Here is an 8,134-nt window from a genome sequence, read left to right on the forward strand (position 1 = left end):
AGTCTGCCGTCGAGTGGATTACACTTCAGGGTGATTTTAGTCGGTATCTTCTATAGAACTTTGTATGTCTTTGACTCTAGGGCAGTGTCCTTCGGTAGGGCGTCTAGGTCAGGCCTAAGACCCTACCCTAGGTACATGTCATCGTCAGTGGTTAATACGTTCGAGGGGTATATAAAGATTTTTTATCTTGGGAAACAAGCAATCAGTAGAAAAAATGGAGTCCGGAAGGTACCCAAGGTGGGCACAACCTCTTGTGCCCACCAGGGTGCACTTCCCGGTAGTTTCTTATTTTCCTAATTTTTGTTATATTCCAAAACTGATAAAAAATATTTTTGCGGATTTTTCGGAGTCCGTTTACTTACCGTATCACGTACCTCCTTATTTTCATGATTCTGGAGTCTTCCGGGAGGACTCTTTTATGTGTTCTTCTGGTGTCAAAGTTTGGATAATATTACTTTCAACATTAATGGGCGTAGCTGAGATATAATGTTTTTCGTTGCCCATTAACAACCTTCGGTTAGTGAAAGTGTGTTATATCGACTAAAGGGGGTGAATAGGCGATTTTTTCAAATTTGTCATCGAGGAATTTCAAGGTGAGGAAATTTCTAAGTCACGAACGACTAGTAGTGGAATAAGTACTCAGATGCAAGCATAACAGAGTAGCAGCACAGTCATCATGATGAAAGGAAAACAATCACATAGTACAAATAGTGTAAACACAGGATAAGGAGGTTGAAGACAAAGTGACTAAAGAATTAGGATTGAGGAAATTGAGAAAGTCTTCAATCAAAGTCTTCAAATAGTAACGATCAAGTACTTCAACACAAGAATGAGGAAATGAAAGGGTTGAGGAGATAAAACCAGTAGCTTGGTGAAGACGATGATTTGGTAGACCAGTTCCAACTGCTGTGATAGTCGTACGTCTGGTTGGAGCGGCTAGGTATTTAAACCCGAGGACACACAGTCCTCACTGTATTCTCCTTGAGCTAAGGTCACACAGACCTCGACCAATCACTCATGGTAAGTCTTCAAGTGACTTCTAAACCTTCACAAACTCGGTCACTCGGCGATCCACAATTTCCTCTTGGATGCTGTAGACGATGATGCCTAACCATCTGGAGGATGCACAGTCCTCAAAGGTAATAAGCATCGGTTCCGCACAGGAAAAATATCTTCAGTGATGCTCAGTCACTTTGGTTTTGTAGGTGTTTGGGTTTGGGTTTTCCTCACTTGATGATTTTCGCTCAAAGTCCTCGGAGGATGGGATGCTCTCAAAGAAAAGTTTTAGTTTTTCTTAGAGCAGCCAACTAGCTATTGGTTGTAGGGGGCGGATATTTATAGCTTAGGGAGTAGCCCGACAAGATAAGACATAAATGCCCTTCAATGATATGACCGTTAGGTGGGTAGATATTTTGGGACAACTGGCACGTAGCACAATAACGGTCAGAAATTTGACTATCAAATTCCTCAGGGCTATCATGTTCCTCACTTGTAGGCAATCCGCACTGGAAAATTCCAAACTCCTCAGTCAGAAAAAATTCCTCAGAGACCATAAGATCTTCATCTCTGTCACTGAAGAAATTGACTGAGATGTATGAGAGTTCCAATCGCTTTGGGTAGGTGTAGTATTTTGAGATGAGCATCACTTGGAAAGTTTTCCTTAGTTTTACCTCGACCCCCTTTAACGGTACGGTGTTTCCTATGACTCAAGAAAGAGAAAATGAAACTACGAAAACAAAAGTCTTCACGCTTCATATTCCTCACATGAATATCAAGTCTTCACGGTCACACCAATTTCTTCACTTTCAAAGTCTTCAGAAAACCAAAGTCTTCAGCTGAAGACATTCATTTTTAGGGGTTGACTTTCATCCTAAATATCAAAATCCTCATAGACTTATAGACCTGTGTACACTCACAAACACATTAGTCCCTTAACCTATAAGTCTTCAATACACCAAAATCACTAAGGGGCACTAGATGCACTTACAATCTCCCCCTTTTTGGTGATTGATGACAATATAGGTTAAGTTTTCAATGGGGATAGACATATGAAATGTAAATACTGATATTAAGGAATTTGATTGCAAGATATAGAAGAACTCCCTGTGAAGATGTGCATATTTGAGGAATTTTCTTTGGATAGCAAATTCACATTGTAGAGTAGAATCATGCATATCTCCCCCTATATCTTGTAATTCATACACGCATTTGACATATGATATGAAGAATTTGAAATACATGACGAAATATGGTGACCGATGTAATTCAGCATGCGTGCAATAACATACTTGAGGAAATAGCATGCAAAAAAAGAGCACAAGTATCGGACCACCATAGGACTTAAGTTTACAACTCGGTCCAACAAACACTTCAGAAGAGAGAGAGAGTTGTAACTTAACAAAAACGCCCATATATAGAGACCCGCTTGAAGACTAACTCAAATTTCTCCCCTTTGTCATCGAATGACCAAAAGGGATGAAAAATGGGGACTAACGCCCCTGAAGAATATCATCATGATGTCGATGGAGTAGCGCCAGCATTGTTGGGATCGTCTGTTGGAGTAGGGCCTACCGCGGTGTCGTTCAAATCTTCGGCTTCATCCGTCTCGCGTGATGAAGAATATGAGCTGGCTACCGAATAAGGAACTTTAACCTTCTTGAATTTCTTCGAAGGTGGCTGAGAGCAGTCAAAGTCCTGTTGGAAGCCCATTTGTTTGAGATCTTCATCACCGTAGAGGTGAGACAATACAGCCCAAAACTTCATGCAAGTAGTAATGGTTCTTCTTCATAGTATTTTGCATGATCGTCATGTTCGAAAAATTGAACCAAATTGATGCTTGACCCACTTGTGATTGCCATCGACCTTCTGATGAAGGCTTAAGAGAAGCTCATGATCAATCCTCACTCATGGAGCAGTGGCTTGAGGAATTTTCTTTGAAGCATTTGCAGCAGTATCATGTGTGGCAGAGTCGTCATTGGTGGAATATGATGCAACTTTGCGAAAATGTCCATCCAATGGACGAGTGCCATCATCTATAACAGCAGCCTTGCCCTTCTCATCAGCTGAGGAAATGGTCCTTTTGAGGACTTCAATCGGGGGCAAGTAGCTGAGATGATTTTCAAAATCATCCTTGTAGTTGATAGAAGACCTTGATCTGATGAATCTCATGATCCAGGGAGCATAAGGCTTCAATTCAAATGGTGACAGAGCTACATTACCCAAAGTCCTCATGAAGAAAGCATGGTAGTTTATAGGAATACCATGTATGATATTGAATAGCAGATTCTTCATTATGCCAACAATCTCTTCTTCATCAGAGTTGTGGCCCTTGATCGGACTGAGGATTTTGCTTAATATTCTGTATACTGTCCTTGGCACATATAGCAGTTCCTTGACGAGGAATTTAGTCCTTGGAGCTTGGCCAGGCTTCAACGACTTCATCAACACTTGCATCAGATGATCTAAAAGTTCAGGTTCAGCATAGATGAGCCTTGCACCTTCAGTTGGAGGGCTGACTAGGACGGTGTGAAGTAATTCAGAGGCCGAAGCTTTGTATGAGTGTTTTCACTCATCCAGTCCAGAACCCATGAATTGACATCTTCAACATTTCTAGTAATGTGCAGCATGGCAAAGAATTGAAGAATGAGTTCTTCATTCCAATCGCAGATGTCGGTGCAGAAATTGAGCAGCCCAGCGTCATGAAGAACACTGAGGACTGGGGTGGAGCACGATAGAGACTCCATATCCACATGAGGAATTTGCTCATGCTCAAAGATCTTGTCCTTATCGAACAACAGTGAGGAATAAAAGTTCATTTGTCTGGCAGTCTGAAAACGTGTGCGTCGAAGTCGAGCAGAGTCATACTAATTGTAGTTGGTGAAGAAATGATGTTCAGCAAAGAAGTCATCAGCCTTGAACTTCTGCTTCTTGGAGTGAGGATTTTGTGGCTTGGGCTGTGAAGGTTAGCAGTTGAAGTCTTCACAACCTCGTCACGCACAATCTCTGGAGCCACATGCTGAGGATTTTTAGGAGCAGATTCATCAGCAACAGTCTTGGCCTCCATTTCTTCAGCACTGGCGGCTGGAGCTTCTTTAGGGATAGAAAGAAGTGAAGCTTGTTGTTCTTTAGAGCCCGTATGAATTTCTTCAGTTTGGATAGGGGACTGAGGAATTTGTTGCAGAGGAGTGGTCAGTGGTGAATTGGGATGATGACTTTCCCAGTAGTCTTCATTCAGAATCGGTGTTGTAGACCCAATATCCACACCCTCATCTTCTTCACCAATTTCTTCAATGCCTGTCTCTTCAGTTGTGAATTGAGGCATGGGCGATGATACCAGCGGGGTTGAAGGGATATCATCCACTTCAATTTCTGCATCCAACTGCTCTGACGTAGCAGCAGAGGGATCTTCTTCATCTAATTCACTAGGAATCACATATTCCTCACCAAAGGGAAAAATTTTCTTTGATGGCATGCTTGATATTGGAACAACATCTATGGGATGGGCATAAGAGCTCGTCAAATTCTTCACTTTCTTTGGTGCTGAAGACTGTGAGGATGCAGGTGCTTTCCTTTTCTTCACGGCTGCTCGCTCCACAGCTTTGTTTTTCTTAGCTTCTGATGCAGAAGGAAGATTGATGCTTGTCATTTGTGTAGGCGGAGTAGAGTAAATAGGTGCAATTTCATCAGGAACAACTAATGTAGTTGCCCTGGCATGTTCAGTTTCCTCAGTCACAGTAGTAGATGCATCAACTGGCCTGGCTTGTTCTTCAGGCGCAACACTAGAGGTTGCCCTGGAAGTTTCTTCAGTGGCTGGAATTTCTTCATCGGCCCTGGTGCTTTCAGAGTCATCAACAGCTTGATTTTCATCAGCTATGCTTGCATGTTCTTCTGTAGGCTGAGTAGATGCCTGAGCCTGAGGAATGTCATGTTGCGATGAGGCTACAACATTTGGAGTGGATGTCTTGGTCAGCTTGACGAATCTGACTTTGTCTCCCAGCCAATCAACATAGTATCGGTCAAATTCATCACTGAGTCCCTTGATTTCTGTTTGCAGAGCTACAAGTTCATCAGGTGATAGCTTCAGAACGTTGTTCTTCAGAAAGCACTCTTTCTTGTACTAAGCTTTCGTCACTTTCCTCCCCTATTCAAATTGCCATTTTTCTTCATTTATGAAGGCCAACATATGACTTTGGCCAGGAGTGAGGTTCAGATCAAGCAGTGGAGTGTTTGGGTCCTTGTGCCAGATGTCAATGAAGTCAAGGATCAACTTTGGATCCAACATGAGGGGCACAACACTACCTTTGGCTCTAGTGGCCCTTTGTTGTCTGTCTCTGGTGATTTCAGCCAATTCATGATCAGCTTCATCTTCACTTGATGGCACTTGAAAGGTGACCTACTTCTTGTGAGGACTTGGCCTTGTGCCTCGTCCAACAGTGGCCTTTGTCTTCAGCAAGGTTGGAGCTGTTGAAGACAGTGGAGGAGCTAAAGAACTTGCAGATGCTCCTGAGGCAATAGAGATGCGCGTGGTCCTTTGGCAACATGCAAGATGCGCAGGTGCCGAGGATTTTGCAGAGGGGGCTGGAGGTGCTTTTGAGGAAGTGGCGTATGGCACTGGCTGTGAGGACTTTGAGGAACTTGGCCGTGAGGGTATTACAACTAAGGAAGTGGGCTTGTGTGCAGGCTTCTTGGGCATAGCCTTCTTGGGCTTGCTAGCAGAGGCCTCAGCAGCGTCAGCAGCAGAATCTTCATTGAATTTCTTCACTGCTTCTTTGGCCAGTTTGGCCAACTTGGCTTGCTGCTTTGCCCACTCCTTAGGAAATTCCTCACCTCTTCTGATGCTAGAGGGATTAGAAAATTGGCCTGGTGCCAATGGACATCTTGGGCATGGAGGGTGTACTCTGATTTTCTTCATTTACTTGGGAGTCACATATCTATACTCCCTCCATTCTCTGGCCCAACTGCTCTCAATCCATTGTATGCGCACCTTCACTGATTTTTGTTCTCCTTGCCATGTCTGGCTTCATTAGGAGTGCAATATTCCTCATAAATGTCATCAGGAATTTCAAAAGCAGTGTGTGCTTCAGGTCTCTTTCCTCCATTCTAAGGTCTTTTGCCATCAGCCATTTTCTTCAGCTAAGGATTTTGAACAATAGAATTCTCTAATGAGGTATGCAATTTTTCTTCAAGGAACGCTGCAAATGAGTTAAGTTGATGAGAACCTAGAGATTCAGCAGTGGACATGTGTACCTATGAACAGAGTATAGGTGCGAAGAATTTGGAGAGATCATATGCGTCCTCCGAAGTTTTTGCAAAAAGAATCAAGTTTGAGGAATTTGACCAGGAGCATCTTGAGGAATTTCACTAAGCAGTCTTTGACTTAGGTTCCAGAGTTGTATAGATTGAAAATCCACACAATTGAGGAATCTTGAAGAAAAATGTTGCTTAGAGAAACAAATCAAGGAACGGATGCATGTGTGGTGTTTAAGAGTGTGGAAGTTGAAGAATAAACACCTTTTGAAGATTTTGTGGAAGTCATTAGAATCAACAAGGGAAGTAAAACTATATTTTATTTACCCTTGAAGAAGAACACGATGAACTGGGAGTTGAAGATGAGAAGTTTGTCAGTTCAGATCTGCCACGCCCTAACTTGGCGGCGGAAGACAGCTACGGCGGCGGCGGAGTGAAGATTTCTGCGGTCGGCGCGAGTACGACGACGATGAGGTCGAGGCAGTGAAGCTCTTCCTCACCGGCGACGATGGAAGGTAGCGGTGACGCTAGGTCAGAGAGCTAGAGCAAGGGGAGTGAGGTCGAGCGGGGTAAATGAGGTAAGAGGAGGGTGAGGGGTATTTATAGCCAAGGTGAAAAACTGCTCGTCCGAGGAAAATGGACAAACGTGCCCCTAACCCTTCTCATCCTAGCGACATGTGTCAGCCACGTACGATGAAGTGGAGATCTGTGAGATCATGGGTGAATATAATAATCTTATCGTGGGATGCGGAACGGTTTGAGCGGCAAAAGCCGAAAATTGAGATATGAAAATTTTAATGTTTCATTCACAAATTCTTCAGCTAACAAGGACACAGTGGAGATTTTGAACAGGTTTCAAATAGAACGCACAAGAAGAATTTGTGAACATACTAGATTGAGTTTAGCATAGAGGGGGAAAGGTCCGATCACATTCACTTAGCAGAAAAGTCACCTTGAAGAAATAGCAATAAGTGAATGCCATAGAGGACTTGAGAACTCTCTCTCTCTCTATATATATATATATATATAGTCAAAGAAGAACATAGTCTGAAAGAGTGAAGACTATGCAAAGTTGAAGAATTTGAACAACTGAGGAATTTCAAAAACTGAAGAAAAACTTAAGTTGAAGGTTTTCAACTTTTGTTGGTGGCGTGACCCACCGTATAAGAATGATGATTTCAGAGGCTGCGTACAATTTTCGAAGGGCTCTGAGAATCAAATTCTTCATTAATTTCTTCACACTTAGAGGGTTAGTCTTCATTGATTGAAGAAAAACGTTACTTCATGTGTTGCACATCTAAGTCATCATTTTTCATAAGTGTTAGGATGTGTGTCCTTCTCAAGGAACATTTGAAGATTGGAAGATATTTAGTTCACACCGCAACTTGCTAAATCTCTTCTCATCCAAGGGCTTTGTGAAGATATCGGCTAGTTGTTCTTCTGTCTTCCCATGCTCAATAGAGATGCTGCCCTTCAACACGTGATCTGGAAGAAAATATGACGAATCTGGATGTCCTTTGTCTTCGAGTGCTGAACTGGGTGATGAGCAATCTTGATGGCACTCTCATTGTCACAGAAGAGTGGCACATTCTTCACATTGATGTCGTAGTCCTTGAGGGTTTGCTTCATCCATAACAATTGAGCACACCATGAACCAGCAGCAATGTACTCAGCTTCAGCAGTAGAGAGTGGTACGCAGTTCTGCTTCTTCGAGGACCAACATACCAAGGATCGTCCGAGGAAATGGCATGTGCCTGATGTTGATTTGCGGTCCACACGATCACCAGCATAGTCAAAGTCAGAATATCCAATGAGATCAAAAGTCGAGCCCTTAGGATACCATAATCCAAGTGTTGGAGTGTGAGCTACATATCAAAGAATATGCTTC

Source organism: Triticum dicoccoides, chromosome 3A (assembly GCF_002162155.2).
Source record: "Triticum dicoccoides isolate Atlit2015 ecotype Zavitan chromosome 3A, WEW_v2.0, whole genome shotgun sequence".
NCBI lineage: Eukaryota > Viridiplantae > Streptophyta > Magnoliopsida > Poales > Poaceae > Triticum > Triticum dicoccoides.